This window comes from Rhinichthys klamathensis, unplaced genomic scaffold, assembly GCF_029890125.1.
Source record: "Rhinichthys klamathensis goyatoka isolate OS25496 unplaced genomic scaffold, OSU_Roscu_1.1 h1tg000437l_1, whole genome shotgun sequence".
Classification (NCBI taxonomy): Eukaryota; Metazoa; Chordata; class Actinopteri; order Cypriniformes; family Leuciscidae; genus Rhinichthys; species Rhinichthys klamathensis.
In genome coordinates, this window is record NW_026606933.1 from 997,501 (window position 1) to 1,015,000 (window position 17,500).

At 39.7% G+C, this 17,500-nt stretch overlaps 1 protein-coding gene across 1 annotated transcript in view; it reads right to left on the minus strand.

The window, feature by feature from the left end:
• The window catches only part of esrrb (estrogen-related receptor beta), a 76,038-nt gene that overhangs the window by 6,993 nt on the left and 51,545 nt on the right, over nt 1–17,500 (minus strand). The window lies entirely within an intron of this gene.

Below are 17,500 nucleotides of genomic sequence, written 5' to 3' on the forward strand. Positions count from 1 at the left end.
TTTTCACGCACAACCATCTCTAGGGTTTACAGAGAATGGTCCGAAAAAGAAAAAACATCCAGTGAGCGGCAGTTCTGTGGGCGGAAATGCCTTGTTGATGCCAGAGGTCAGAGGAGAATGGCCAGACTGGTTCGAGCTGATAGAAGGGCAACAGTGACTGAAATAACCACTCGTTACAACCGAGGTATGCAGCAAAGCATTTGTGAAGCCACAACATGCACAACCTTGAGGCGGATGGGCTACAACAGCAGAAGACTCCACCGGGTACCACTCATCTCCACTACAAATAGGAAAAAGAGGCTACAATTTGCAAGAGCTCACCAAAATTGAACAGTTGAAGACTGGAAAAATGTTGCCTGGTCTGATGAGTCTCGATTTCTGTTGAGACATTCAGATGTTAGAGTCAGAATTTGGCGTAAACAGAATGAGAACATGGAACCATCATGCCTTGTTACCACTGTGCAGGCTGGTGGTGGTGGTGTAATGGTGTGGGGGATGTTTTCCTGGCACACTTTAGGCCCCTTAGTGCCAATTGGGCATCGTTTAAATGCCACGGCCTACCTGAGCATTGTTTCTGACCATGTCCATCCCTTTATGGCCACCATGTACCCATCCTCTGATGGCTACTTCTACCATGTCACAAAGCTCTAATCATTTCAAATTGGTTTCTTGAACATGACAATGAGTTCACTGTACTAAAATGGCCTCCACAGTCACCAGATCTCAACCCAATAGAGCATCTTTGGGATGTGGTGGAACGGGAGATTCGCATCATGGATGTGCAGCCGACAAATCTGCGGCAACTGTGTGATGCCATCATGTCAATATGGACCAAACTCCCTGAGGAATGCTTCCAGCACCTTGTTGAATCTATGCCACGAAGAATTGAGGCAGTTCTGAAGGCAAAAGGGGGTCCAACCCGTTACTAGCATGGGGTACCTAATAAAGTGGCCGGTGAGTGTATATATATATATATGTATATATATATATATTTACACATAATTTATATTACATATAAATATAAATATAAATATTTAAATAACACATTTTTCTTAAATACATGCATGTGTGTATTTATATGTACTAAATAATTATACACAGTACACACACATAGATTATGTAAACAAACTTTCTATTTTGGATGCGATTAATCGTTGCCCAGCGCTAATTCATTTCTAGTGTATACAACTATAGTATGCTATGAAGTAATTTAGTTTGATAAATGAGAGTATTTTCTTATTTTCTACAATTGGTGGACACTGAAGAGCATGACAAACACATACAAACAAACAAAACATTTCATTTCCCCATCAGTGATGCTGTTTAGTACAGAAACTCATGATAAGGGCTCATTGTTTGTGCTCTTTATTCATGCGTGTCCTCGGCTCTGACAGCTGTCAATCAACTCTTCAGTGATGTTTCCAGTGCATCTGCACATTATACGAGTGTGATGATTACAAGTGGACTAAAGCAGCGCTGTCTGCCTCGCTCTCGATGATTAAAGAGCTGATAGATTACAGTATTGATCGACTCACCTGACCCCGGACCTTCATATGAACGGTCTTATTGAGGCGGAGATGAGCGAGCGATGTCTATCTGACACACTGCTGTGTTTGAGGGCCGACAGACAGAAAGAGCCCGGGGAAAAGAAGAAAGCGGGAAAAAGGGGAAGCTGAGTGTTTAATTTGCGTTATCAGGCGGGCGAACAGCTGGAGGATACATTAATTAACAGATTGCGATCAGGACTGCGGGCCCTTGAAAATGTGAAGAGGGATCAATAAGGGCCTGGGACTGGAGGTGGCGGGATGAGCGGGAGCAGCCGGAGAACAGGTCACACATCTGCAGTGGCCTCACTTCCCAGCATAAACACACAACATGTGAAATGCTTCAGTGATCCAGGCTCAGGACTCATGGCTTGGGGTTCATATGCACAGCGCATTGATTCCAGCTAACAGAGAATGGACGTTCTGGCAAGGTTCTCTCAAAGTTATGAGCAAACGTTGGTCTAGTCACGTTAATAGGCCTATGTCACACTCATAGACTGTAAAAAATATGGACAAAGCGTCTGTGACGTCAACCATAGACTTTCTGAAGAACGGTTTTGAGGCCGTTTATGGGGGGTATGGGCGGCGGCATCTTTTAAAAATCTTGGGAAATCCTAACCCTGTCCACCTTCTGGCCAATCCATATATGGGTAAAAGGGCGGGCTTTGTGTGAGTCTGAGCCGGCCGGTGGACGCGCCTCTTTAGCCGAGCCTCAGCTATCTGAACCGGTACAAGATCGACTGGCAGACTAGGCTACTTTTTACAGCCAGTATCATTCTTATGTTGAAACTCCTTTTCCTCAATTTACTGAAGCCTATATGTAAAACGCATTTGCAGCTGCATAGCTCGCTCATAGGCAACTGCACATCCAATGGCGCCGGCGCCTCTGACGTGCGACCAACTAGCTCGCAGATCAGTCTATTCTTATGTTACATTTATTCATTTGGCAGACGCATTTACAGTGTTCAAAACGTCAGTTATAACCATAGGTAAAGTACCTCGGACGCTAACTTATCTGAGGCGATGTAATGCTAACTGTTGCAGTGCCACTGCCCACAAACACTGATGCTAAATAGTGCTAACTACGTGAAATAGTAGTGGAATGTCACTTACCGGAAAAAAGGAGCGAAGTAACGTTACTCCTAGTCCTACAGTGTCGGATAGTGCAGTTTATAGCAGAGCAACCCATGTTATGTACGATATTCAATACAAATGTTCAGAAAGGATCCAGAGGTGGTGTGTTGTGTCAGATCATGGCCGAGACGTCAAATTTCAGGAATTCCACTCGACGCAGCCCGCTATCAGCTGTCTGTCATGATTCTGCCATCATGTCTTTGATTTCTCTAGTATTGTGGCAGGATCATGGCAGACCCATGTTTTGTGTACAAGCACATGGCCTTTTGCTTGGGCCATGTGCTTGTGGTGTCTCGTTACGTTACCCCGCCCCCTTGTTATCCTCGTCTCGTCATTATTGTCTAGTCAGTTTCACCTGTCCTTGTCATTAGTGTTCCCTTTATAATCCCCTTGTGTTTGCTGTCCTGTGTCGGTTCATTGTTTGACTTTGTCATACGTTGTGTGAGTCATTGCTAACTTACCTGTGAGTACCTAGTGAGAGTTTTGTCTAGTGTATTACTGATCCTGTTTCTGTTGTTAGTTTATAGTCTAGTTTTTCAAGTGTTAGTCTAGTTTAGTCTTCCCTCGTCAGAGTTGCCTTTGTTTTACCCCCTCGTGGGTTTTGTTTTCCCGGTTTTCTGTCTACAATAAACGTTCTGTGATTGCATATTGTCTGTGCCTGGGTTCATCCGCCACCCACATAACACTGTCAACCAAGCTGTCAATCAAAGTTAACCACGCCCTTATTTGTCATACATTTTATATCTAAATACCATCTAAACTAACGAGTTAGAAAAAAATTCACCCCCGTCACAGTTGTCAGGCACTCGGAACCTATCGAAAAATACAATAAAAGTCCATGAGACCAACCTGTACATGGGGTCTATGGATATTTGCTACCTTTTGGGACCTCCCTCTAGCGGATTTTCGATGTATTGCAGTTTTCCGCACTTCCGGGTAGGCTTCATTTTTTTCCGATTAGAATGTTGCCGCTTGGTCACACTTCCTGCTTCCGGGACACGGAGCAGGGATTCAGAACTTCCGGTCAACAGTATTTCTCTACAAGGATTTAGATTATCAGCCATAATGTCTAAACCATCCGAGGTAGACTGGCCACGAGCTATGAGGTTGTGAAACTAAGGTTTTTGCTCCTGTAGAAGCTATAAGTTCGTATGAAATCAACCTTGTTTTAAGAAAAACATGTTTTATCTGCGATCTTATGAAAAAAAAAAAAACTACACTACCCACAATCCTAAGCGTAGCAGCAACGTCTGCTGATTGGTCCAACTCGCTGTTACCATAGAAACGTTTACCTTACTGGCGAACGGCTAGAGCTATAACATATTATCAAAGAATTTGCTGACTTTCTATCAGAGTTGGTACCCTAATTGTTGATGATTTTAATATACATGTAGATAATGAAAAAGATGCATTGCGATTGGCATTTAAAGATATTCTTAACTTTATTGGAGTTAGACGGCACGTGTCAGGACCTCGTAATCATACTCTAGATCTAATATTATCACATGGAATAGATGTTGATGCTGTTGAAATTCTGCAGCAGAGTGACGACATTTCAGATCATTATCTAGTTTTGTGTAAACTTAATTTAGCCAAGGCTGCAAAGCCGACTCCGTGTTATAAATATGTTAGACCTATAACTTCTGCCACTAAAGATCGCTTTATCAATAATCTTCCTGATCAGTTTCATCATCTCAGCATCCCGGATAGCTTAGAAGATCTTGATATTGCAACAGAAACTTAACTCTCTCTTTTCCAGCACTTTAGACGCAGTTGCTCCGTTGCGCTTAAAGAAGATTAAATAAAATAGTCCAACGCCGTGGACCAAATCTCTCCGTAACCTGCCTTAAGTCACATATGACGATGTGGTTCGGATGGGAAATGAAAACTCTTTAGTGGAAACGTCAAAACTGAGGAAAGGGTACAAGAGTTGTTATCGCTCTAGCCACTTGTCCAGCGGTATCTATAGGACTCCGCCATTGTAAAAAGCTAACCGAAGAGCAAACGTTAGTCTAGTCACGTTAATAGAACGTTTGTTCAAAATTATCCGGTCTTTAATAATGTTCTCAAAACGTTAGCACAAAAACGTTATTTATACATGGTTCACGGAATGTTTTTTCTGACACATTTAACGTTTTTTTTTTAAATGCTACAACTTGTTTCGGAATGTTCAGAGAACATTCAAATGTAACATTCCAATAACGTTTGAAGGATGATGAAACGGAATGTTCCCTAAACGTTTTTCCACCAGCGGAGCTAGTTGGTATATTAAACTTTTGCCGTATCCGATCGTCAAAACTCCGAACACATCTTCCTTTTTTAAGAATGACTTAAGTTACGTTCTCTTAACTCCAAGTCCTCCAGAGTCGCGGGCTAAGCCGATTCGAAAGACCGCTGTTCGCCAGCAGCATCTTCTTTGTTTTCAAGTAACGTTAGCAGGGAAATCACCTATGGAAATCACGCGGAACCGTCACATCTCTGCCGTCATTTTTAAGCCCGCCCACCAACTCTATACACGATGTGATTGGCCTGACCAGAGTTTGGTTTTTCCAGCTTGAAAAGCCAACGAAGAGTTGCTAGACAACACTAAGGTGCGTCTAGATTTCTAGGCTACCCTAAACGTTCACTTAACCAAGAATTTGTTCTTTTTAAAAAAAAAAAAAATAGACTTTAAACGGAATAATGAGAAATAACGTTTCCATCGTTCACGGAATGTTGTTTCTGACACATTTAACGTTTTTTAAATGCTACAACTTGTTTCGGAATGTTCAGAGTACATTCAAATGTAACATTCCAATAACGTTTGAAGGATGGTGAAACGGAACGTTCCCTAAACGTTCACTTAACCAAGAATTTGTTCTTTTTTTATTTAAAAAAATTGACTTTAAACGGAATAAATGAGAAATAACGTTTCCATAACTTAACGGGAATGTTAACGACATGTTCTTAGATTGTATTTGTGTAAGCTGGTTAGAACATGAATCACATATGTTGATCACAGTTTTCTTTTCACTCGAGTGTCTTTGACCAAACACTTCGACAGCACTGGCTTTGCTTATACAGTAGTTCACACATGAAACACTGTTCACTACCCACAATACATACATATTTCTGAGTCACAAAGGAAATTGGTGTGACATGATCTCATTCATGGAGAAAAATGTCTGATCTTTACAACGAGACCGAATCAACACTGAACTGATTTCTCTTCAGAGCAGAATTCGCCTTTGGCTAAGCCCCGCCCCCCTTAGTTACTGTTGCTACGTCCGACAAACAAACTTCATCTGGGCTCTGGTATCAACATGGCTTATGCTGTGACAGCTCTTCCTGCTGAAATTTTATCAAACTTTTATAAATCAGCAAATAAAGTGTCCGATAGAAGTAGGCAAAAGCGGCTGCAATATACGTTCGAAGGCTATATTCACGACATACAGGTGAAACGCAAGGAACAACAAGGCATCCAAATAGAGGCAAAAGCATACCGGTCACAGTCAAAAAATGACCCACCGCATATCCTACTAATGGAGACGGAGGCTGGGACTAACAATATCAAGGAGCAACACTGTTCATGCAAAGCTGGGTCTCTATTCACTTCTATAATCGTTATTACAAAGCAAACGGACTACGCGAGTATAACGTTGTATTTATTAGCAGCGTGTGCTAGACGACACTTGTCAGGATTTGACTTTGGTTTTGGGAAGGGAAGTAAACGCACACCCCACTCCAACCTCTCTGGGAAACGCGTATCTGTGTTACAAATGCCCCAGGCACAACTTTAACCATATTTTAGATAAAACTATGACGGTAATAGCCTGCCGAGACCAAAAATATGAGACGCCTGTGTTAAAGTCAATGGAGCGCTGTGAAAAAGTGTCGGACCTCTGTGGGAGCTCGTTCTTGGCTGTGCTGTGATTGGTCAATCTACATTCTAGGGTGTGGCTTAGCCAAAGGCGAATTGAGCTTGTTTGCATCATTGATCATGATTTAGCTGTTTATTACTGTGAAGCTGCTTTCAAACAGTCAGCTCTATAGAAGACAATGTCATTTTCCAGCTCAGTTCAGTTTAATGTTGATTCAGTTCAGTTTAGTAACAATGTCAATGTTGCAAAGTTAAGTGTCATATAACGCAAATACATTCCTATGTTTTGCTAACATTCCCATTAAGTTCCCAGAAACTGTTATTTCTGAATGTTCAAAGCGTCCATTTTTTTCAAATGTTTTAAAAGTGCTCTTTCTTGATTATTATGTGAACATTTAGGGAACATTACATTTGATCCTTCTTCAAACATTATGGGAATGTTACTTTTGGATGTCAGATGAACCTTCTGAAACAAGAACGTACATTTAAGAAACGTTAGACGAACATACAACTAAATGTTTTTGTGCTAACGTTTTTGAGGGCATTATTAAAGACCAGATAACTTTCTATAAACGTTACTGGAAGAACGTTTGTCAATAACTTTACGAGAACCTTCCCAGAACCTTCTGAGAAACATAGCTGGGATTATTCAGTTAAATTGATAATATTACTAAATATTAATGGTCGTTTAAACCCCAAAATGTAAAACAATTGATTGATTATTGATGCATTTTATCATTTTGCTGCTGTGAGGTTTTATAAAAGCTTTGCATTGTTCACAAGAATAGCTTTTACCATGGTAAAATCACTGTAACACATGGCTTATCTTCAGGAGACGGAGCAAGTCTTTACAGTTTAACAGAAGATTATGACAATCAGCTTTTAATTCTAAACAAGTATTAGGCGAGGAAAGCATTATCCATGACTGTAAGAGTTGTGTGTTTAAGTCAAAGTCTTGATGAGGTTTGTTAGATGTCCATTTACACATGTTGAAATGTTTTTCTCTGTGGAAGAACAGCTGCCACTGTGATCTATCTTAAGCACTAGTAAAAAATGTAATCAGTTTTTAGCTTGTTTTTATGCAGCTCTATAAAGTTCATTGCTGGAAACATCTTCTGTAACAAAGAAAAGCTCGGCCGTCTCCCCGTGAGATATTTCACGCTCGCTAAATCAAAGGCCTCAATTGTGTAAAAAGGCAAAAGCTGAAACCTTTGCAAAAAGGCTTTTTATGAGTCCGGCAGCCTTTTTACAAACAAAATAACCATAAAAAATGACAAGTTTTAATCCGCCTGTATTCACAAGCCTATATCTCAGATGTATCGCTGTCAGTTTATGGCTGCGGTCTCGTCCTCCTCCTCACGCTGATGGTTTGTTGGTGGAGTTTGTGTGAGTTTCACTGTCAATCAACACAGTCTCTCGAACGCAAACCCTTCAGCCCATGTCACATGATGCTGGAAATAACAACACATCGCTCCTAAGACCTTTGCATTACGCACATATGTCGTGTCAAACTATAGTCCACTTCAACACAGTAAAGCACCTTGTTCTCAGGTCATATGACGAACTCATCATTGCAAAAGCACTTCTTTTAATGCCCACATCCACAATATGAACCGATATACGTTTGAAATCAAAGTACATCAACTTGAATTACACAGATACGCATCCGTGGAGGGCTTATGCATTATTAATACATCAGTCCCGCATCGTCATGTTGCCTCATTTTTCAGAAATGTCTTGTTTGTTTTAAGACAGAACACTAAATCGTTGAACTAACAGATTAATAACGGCACAATTGTTCTGTATTTCAGGTTTTCTAAAATGTTGTTTAAATATGCAAATGAGGCGTCTAATTAAAATACACACTCATTTGCATACGCTTTCAGAACAGAAATCCAGGTACAAAATTGGTTGATTTTGTTGAGAAAATTAGAGGTAATGGTTTTTATAGATTCTGTATTTTGACTCATTTTTGAGAAAAACAGCCTTTAAAGGATTAGTTCACTTTAAAAAAAACTTTTGCTGATAATTTACTCACCCCCATGTCATCCAAGATGTCCATGTCTTTCTTTTTTCAGTCGAAAAGAAATTAAGGTTTTTGATGAAAACATTCCAGGATTTTTCTCCATATAATGCACTTTGCTGGGCACCAAACGGTTCAAGGTCCAAAAGACAGTTTCAGTGCAAACTGCAAACTGTACAAAGGGCTTTAAACGATTCCAGACGATGAATAAGGGTCTTATCAAGCGAAACGATCGCTCATTTAAAAAATAAATAACAAAGTTTAAGTTTTATAAGCTCAAATGCCCGCCTTGCTCTGTTCTGTGATGCACGTTCGTGACTCTCCTGTTCGAACTCGTTCATCAAAATGAACAAATCTTTTTCCGAGTCAATTCGTTCATTTCGTTCGTTAAACTAATCAAATGACTCGAAAAAAGATTCGTTCATTTTGATGAACGAGTTCGAACAGGAGAGTCACACAGAACAGAGAAAGGCGGGCATTTGAGCTTATTAAACTTAAACTTTGTTATTTATTTTTTTAAATGAGCGATCGTTTCGCTTGATAAGACCATTATTCATCGTCTGGAATCGTTTAAAGCCCTTTGTACAGTTTGCAGTTTGCACTGAAACTGTCTTTTGGACCTTGAACCGTTTGGTGCCCAGCAAAGTGCATTATATGGAGAAAAATCCTGGAATGTTTTCATCAAAAACCTTAATTTCTTTTCAACTGAAGAAAGAAAGACATGGACATCTTGGATGACATGGGGGTGAGTAAATTATCAGCAAAATTTTTTTTAAAAGTGAACTAATCCTTTAAAAGACATGCATTGTAATTTGGTTATTAATTAGATAACGTAAAAACGGTTTGCATGAGGGCCAGAGTCTAGAAATGACCCTTAACTCACTATAAAAGCCTCAGAAGTCAATGGACAGTCTCCGCCGTGATACACTCAAAGTGAGATTCCTCCACATTTCGCATGACATCATCAGCAGGCAGGGCAGGACTTAGGGGGCTGGGGGCCCCTGGGCTTGAGTTTATGTTTGGGCCCTATACGCTACAAACATCATTATGGAGTAGCACAAATTACACAAAAATGTAAATATGCTTTGAGGTTCCTACAATTAATATGTGCCTATAGTCAAAGTTTAGTGGTAGGCTAATTTTAAATAGTCAATATAATACAATATAATGCAGGATGTGGTCTCTAGGTTGAGATAAGATCAAAACTCTAATAATAAAGCCAAGAGAAAACAGTATTTTTTTATTCATTGTCATAGCTATCTGACAGATTCTTAAATTTAGTCAACAAATTCAATCAGAATGCAAAGACACGGTGGCTTATTATGACCAAATAAAAGGAAGTCGGTATCAATAAAATCCATTTTTGGATTGACACAGGCTGTTTAGACATGGCATGTATGGATTTACACAGCAAATTATAATTGCATAAATTATGTTAAGAGATTAATGTTTTAAATGTAAAAATTTGAATGTAGAAATATGAAATGATTGAGAAAAATTAACTATGAAACCATGTTACCTATCAAACTAACACCGCCAGTAGGTGGCGGCAAGTCTCCATCTTAATGAGGGAGTTGGATCCTTTATTCAACCGATTCGTTCAAAAATCCTAATTCGTTTAACCTAGCAAACGACTGTATGTATGAATGGGTAGCCTAATTGAATCATTTACTTGTCTGATTCAGTCAAAAATGTAGATTTTTTGAGGAACAAAACACGTGTTAGCGGTTCAGCTGTTTGTTCTGTTTTCTTTGATTGAACTGATGTCACATTTGCGATTGTGCAGATGTTCGGAAAATCAGCGCTCTTGCTGGTGTGATAACTCACATATCATAGGCTCGTGTTTTAAATACATTAAACGGGAACTCGTTAGGCCTAAATGTTTTCTTTGTTTTTTTTATAATTTTGATGACATATTGTGATGGCAGTGGAGAGAGCGCTCAAAATTCTCCAGAGCACACAATTTTGTGAAAAAAATAAATAGAAATTATCATTCTCTTTAAAGCAACGAGACGTGAACATATGAGAATGTATCAAGATGTTTCTAAATGTGCGCTCTTTTGGACTAAAAGCCCAATTGAAGCTGTTTAAAGTAGCCGACCGCAATGGAGCAGATGCAGATCAACACGCGTGTTATTCTTTGTGATAAATATCAGGTTGCGCCGTTTGATTATAGCCTCGAAGCTCTCAGTCGGAGGATATTAAGGCCCGGGTATTTTATTCCGTGCTCCCCTCCGTCTTTCAAACTATAGCCTTTCTACTCCGTGAGTGCGGAAAGACGCGTTCGGCGCGTGCGCGCGTACTATAGTGTGTTGGATTTTGTTTTCAAGCGCTCAAGTCACTACTTTGGGCTGATTATAGCCCTTGCTTGCACATGGCCACTGGCCAGACAGTGGAAATACGGCTAATAATTTCGGGATATCTGGCATACAAGTTTGACTGAACAAAACAAACGAACGAAAACAGGTAAGGGAGGGGGCCCCCTACTGGGCGGGGCCCATGGGCTGCAGCCCAGTCAAGCCCAATGGTAAGTCCGGCCTTGTCAGCAGGGACCCAATCAATACATGTCTGCTCATAAATTACACTGGTCCATAAATGATGTCTCACGTGCCTTGAGCTCATGCGTCTCTCTCGCCTCATCGCACGCCAAAATACACATTCAAATAAAAGTCATGCAGACCTTGCAGTCTTTATGTCAGTCGATCCAAGCACGATTATATCAGCCAGAGAAACACTAGACCATCCTTTTACACTCTTATTAGGTTTGTGCAACATTTGCCATATCAGATCTTCATAATTTCACAGATCTGCTCAATCGGAAGCTGGAAAGACATTGCAACATACAAGTCAAAAATGATCAGATTTCTTAATTCGTGCTCTTATTGTAAAGGAATCATCAGTGACGTTATACTAAGGATTAAATGTCCATCTTTATAATATTTCTATTCCGAAATAGATTAACATCAATCTGGCAGTGACGTTGGTTGTACGTATTCCCTAGTGAAAAATAAATATACTAAAATGTATTTGAAGTACGTTTATTTTATGCTAAGTATACTACAAATAGATTTACATACTGATGCATTTAATATAAATACCGTGTAATTGTACTTTTAGTGCACTAAATTGAAATACTTAAAGTCTGCTAAATTGGAACAATTAATTTTGTACTTAATGCACTTTAGTTATCCGGAAATAGTGCTGAAGTTCAACTAAAGACATACTTAAGTGTATTTGATTGTGTTAAAGTGGAACTACTGCAAGAATAACACTTTAAATATCATGCTTTTAAAGACTGATGTTATACAGAGATCATACTATCCTTACTAATAGTGATATTAAACACACTTTAGGCTTAATATTAAGAAATGTGCATTGTGCAATAAAGAAGCACTCCAAATAAAGTTTCATTATATTTATGTCAGTAAGTCTCAAGCGATATTAACGGATTTGTAGTATAGTATGAAATAAATGTATTTTAAATACATTTTGGTATAGTTTTCTTTCACTAGGGTTGCACCAGTTCTGACGCTAAAATGTTAATGCTCTTAAAATGTAGTAGATAATGAAAAAAAAAAAAAGGAAAAGTGAGATAAAAACACATTTGCTGAAGCAACCATGTAATTTTAGGCCGATTCTAGTAGTTTTCAGCTCTTTTATTATGACTTGCATTAAAAGTGCAGTTTTGTACCAGGTGAGCGAACGAGCGAGTTTACTCTGTCACATAAGCCAAACATATGGAGCTGTTTGTGTTAAAAGTCAAAATTTGTTTAGAAACTATTAGTGTTTTGAGGTCATAATATAGTATTGTGAAAGGAATTGTGCTGAATCTGCACCTATAATCATAGTTTGTGTGAAAAGGAATAAAACTAGTGTTCATTTCAGTTGGAAACTGCAGGGAATTTCACCAAACATGCCTATTTTGTCAATTGTGTAAGTAAAATGGCTTCTGAGTGCCGTTTCATGTTGATTTAAATGAAGATCTATCGATACTTTACTAGCGATAAGCGTCCCGTCAGAACCCAGAGCAGGGCTAGAGCTCATTTAGCCAGTGAAGCGTGAACTATATGACGTGTGCTTCTGTTAAATACAGTAATACCCTTGTCTTAATCTGCGTCCCGTGACCTTCTGACCGTCCCCAGAGACACGCTGGGCCTGAGCCCTTCAGCTGGATGACAGGCAGAAACCAGCGTTCATCAGTCACGCAATCACACATCCTTCATTCCCACTGCTAAACTGCTTCTATGGTTAATGAGTAGCCGTGTAGTATTGACGGATCTGACCCCGCAAAACAGCTTCCTCCAGGTATCGACTCCACCTGCTTTAACTGTGGAGAATAACTGTAACGGACAAATCAACAGAGCGGAGCCATGCAAAAGTGGACATTACATTTCAGAAGTGCATTTTAAGAAGACGACGCAACAGGGAATCCGTGATACGAGTTTGTCCTGTCCAGTGCGTTCATGTTTTTACTCGTGTCGGACCTCGACGGACTGAACAGAGGAAACGAACGGGAGAGGATTCGCATTGAAGAAGGCGGAGCCTCACAGCCACACCCACCTATTACATCATCACCACAGACCAATGGGAGTTCAGAGGTGTTCAACCAACCGGAAAGTTCACTTTGGCTACGTCTACATTAATCCGGATACATTTGAAAACACTCCGTCCACACTGGCGTTTACACTTTTGGAAACGCTAAATTCCCCTTTACTGCGCATGCGTAAACCCTCACGGAAGCTCACTGAGATGATACAGACGGGAAAATAAATAATAAAGTTATCGCGTAATTCTTCTGGCAGGATAATTTTATTTAGCAGAATATCTCAGCATTCACTGAAGCGTCCGGTCGCTCTCACTCACCGTTATATGTTTGGTCTAAAACACTAAAACTGCTCATGTTTAGCAAATGCGAGTGAATTCTGTCATCTGTGCAGGACTGTGATATGAAGAGTGTGTGAAGTAACATATTTTAGCAACTGTGTGAAAGTGAACCGCACATAACAGGCACAACACCGCTATAAACATCAATATCTATGGGTACAGTATGTGTCACATGACTAAACTTACGTCATCGTTTCCAATACCTCAGTTTTGACGTTCCACACTACAACACGAAACAGTGTTTTCAAATGTGTCCACTTTGGAGAGCGTTTTCAAAAAGCTTTGTTTTCATTAATAAAAACGCCGTCTGTGTGTGGACGGAAGACCAAACCGGAGAGAAAAAGATGTGTTTGTCACACCAGTTTCAGTTTCACTTGCAAGTATATCAAGGTCTTTACAAGCCTAAACATCTGTGCGAGTGAACATCATCTCTGCTCACACACTGCTAGTCGACACATGCTGGCGATTAGTTGGCGACTTTCCCGGGCAAGTAGTCGACTAAGTAGAGCCCAGACGCTTGTCCTCTGCGGCCGACGCCCCTCACGCACCTCTCCCATCCCACGCATGGGTGGCCAAGGGGTCGGGTCCGGGCTTTGATTGCCCCATCCATCACGATGGAGCCCGTCAATGGTTAAATTGAATATACTAAGGCCTGTCGGTCGGTGTCTATATTTAATAAAGGCTGCTGATGAGGTGCTGATTTATCGGCCGGCAGTATTCACACTCCATTACAAGGAGATTACACAGAGCTGGATCAGCCTCGCCAACACAGCAAGGAGATTTCACCGCGACGAGAAAACAGCAAACCCAAGCCAGGGGAGGAGAGAGAGAGACGGGCGGTCCAAGGGGAATCACTCTGTGGACACATGATGCCTGTTACCTGGTTAACTACACATGCGTTACCACAGCAGTTTCTGTCACCCCCCTTTTTGAGAATGGGGGTTAAAATGCACTATTCAAACTTAAATGGTTGTAATTCAAGAATGCTTTGGAATATAGACCTAAGTTTGGTCTTGTTTTAAAGGAAACACTCAGCAGATTATTGCTGAAGTGAAAACACTTCAAAAAATGAAAGTATGAAAAAGTTATGGAAGTTTAAATTTACAGTAAATCAAATATACTGTACTATATATTTTTTATTTTATACAAAATATATATTTTACAAAATATTTTTTACTATAAAATTACTATAAAATCAAAGCTATATATCTAACCAAGTAGTGTTCCAAATTTGAAGTTGATATCACAAAAATTAAAGTTCCCATGAGATTTTGTTTAGGCGTAGTACCAAAAATAGCCACCGGGTGCCATTGAATTCCATTGAATTTAGTTGTATACATTCTGCCTTAACAAAATAATAAATTTTTGTCCAAATATCAATTCTGTCACAAAATTTGGAACCTTGAGACAATATGTGTTTTGTCAAGATTAGAAAAGGTTTTGATCATAAATTATGAAATATAATAAAGCCCAAAAGGGGAGGAGCCTGATAAAATAATTTAGAGTACCATTTCTATGGTAACGCAACGTTCAATTTCAAAATGGTTTTCACAGGATGAATTCTGAGTTTGTAAGCTTTCAAATGATACCCAATTTATGATAACTACTAAAATATATGATGTAATAAAAAAAGGCGATAAAAAATATATTATTACATTTTAGACTTAGAGGATAATATATATATTATACTTTTTAGAGGATAATATTATATTATAATTTTTTATTGAAAAATACTAGATTATATGTTTTATTATGAACTTTTAGCATGAAAACCAAAGTTTCAATTATTAAAGGTGTGTGCGTCAACTTTTTGTGACAAAGGTCAGAACTCCTGTTATGACGCAGATTTTTTTGAGGTGCACTCTTGTCAAAAAATCATTGGTTACTCTTCCTACATAATTTGTAGCAAAAAACAGCAGTCAAATATCTATTTAGGAGTCTTAGGCCTTTCCAACCATATATAGTTTGTCATAATTAGATTAGGATTTAATAGTAATATAGCGAGGTAAAGTTAGGCGTCCCGTATACGGGACAGTGACAGTTAATGCAGGTGCTCATGACTGATTATGAAAACTGAGGAGAAAAATATCCAAATTCAGTCGAGGTCGAGGTGGTAAGGTGAGGACACTAGCCAAACTCCAGCGAGATTTAGGGTCTATTATCTCGTGTCAATAGCTGGGTTTCAGTCACGTGATTATGATGACGCACGAAATTCAGATGGAGGGCAGGGAGTGAAGAGCGCAATGGACGAGATGGAGGAAAGTCCGCACTGTACTACTTTACACGCTATTACAAGAGAAAGATATAAACAAAAAATCAAACATATGTTGGACGTGATCCTTATGTTATGAAGAGGAGCGATTTTTCAACTGAATTGAAAGATTTTCCTGCCATCGAGGCGGTAGATATCAGCAACTACCTCGTCTTACAGACATACTTTGACTTTACAAAGTTCGTAAACGTTACACGTTACACAAACATAGCCACTTAAGTTGTATTAACTCACCTTTGACGAAGTGATCACTGACACACGGGCATTTTCCCATTCAGCTCCTCCCGACCGCAGACGTAGCTTTGCAAGCCGTTTTTCCGGAGTTTTTCGGTCAATTTCTTGCATTTTCCCTCCTTATGAACAACAACTTTTGGTACACGATAAAAACTCCTCGTGGTTTGATCGATTTAAGTAACCATAAACGTTGCAAAACATAGGCATTTTGAGTTTGTTATAGAGCTTTCTAAATACAGCAAATCACTTCCTGCCCTCCATTTGCATTTCGCGCCATGGCAACGCAGTGGCGTGACGTCATATGAAAACAAGCTATAGGGTAGCGATGTATGAAGTGCATCTCACACACTACCCAGCAAGCAATTTTACGTTTTAAAGACGTCTAATAGCCGTACAAAAACAGCCCTGACGTCTAGGCTAAAGCTAAAACAAGGCGAAATTTGGGCTGTCAATGAAAATGTAATAGAAGTTTAGCCATAGCTGGAAGAATAGACTAGTCATTAATTAAATGACATGTCAACGAAATTAAACCAAATACCTTGTAATCACTGTCAACTTTGCTGACATGATGGAATATCAAAGATCTCGCAAGTTATTTTGGCTAGACGTGTGTTACTCATAGCCGGACAATATCGGGTCTATAGCGAAATTTGCGTGAGGAAATGTTTCACCCAGATCGCATGGATTCCTATTGAAATGACTGGATTTTGTCCGTACCTTTACTGTGGGCATGACAGTACTGTTTACACAAATCCTCAGAAGTGACTGATATTGCAGTCATTTCAATAGGAATCCACACGATTGGGATTTTCTTGTGAGGGTGAAATATATTTCGGGTTCAACAATGAATTTGACGAGGAGACCAACAGAAAGCTGCTTGGTTTCTGTGTGAGCTGTACCTCATACATTTCTACACTATTGACAAGAGACAATGGACCGTTTTGTCACTGAAATGTCACAAGTGTGACCAAACCTTTAGGATTCAGAAAAACAGAGTTATTGTAAAAGCAACGTAATAATGCCTTCTTTCACAAGTGATTTTGACCATTTTACTTGCTAAAATTTCAAAGATATGTTGTTAATTTGACCGATTTGGCCAAAAGGTGATATTGAAAATTACATGTAATGACCAAGCGGCCTCTCTCTCGAAATCAACACTGAAGTGACTTAAACTGCAGTTCATCGTCTGGCCTCTAGAGGCCGGCTGCAGAAGAGAGTCACTCCCATAGACCCCCATGTTAAAATGCCCAACTTTACAGCAGAAAAAAACATGTTTACAGCCTGGTGCAAAAGGTGGTTTTGGTCTATATAGCTAATTTTACCCTTTATGAAAACTGTGAGGGAGGTGAATTGTTTTATAACTCATACGTTTAAATGATATTAAGCCTTAAAGTTGTGCATGATTAAGGGCGTGGCCACTTGAGTGACAGGTGGATTGCCGCTGATGTCACTTCTAGCCGTTTGTCTGCTGTCTGTTAGCGTCATGTGACCTCAGCTAAGTGACGCTGCCAAGAGGGCGACGGACGGCTCCGCCCATTTTGGGCTTCAAA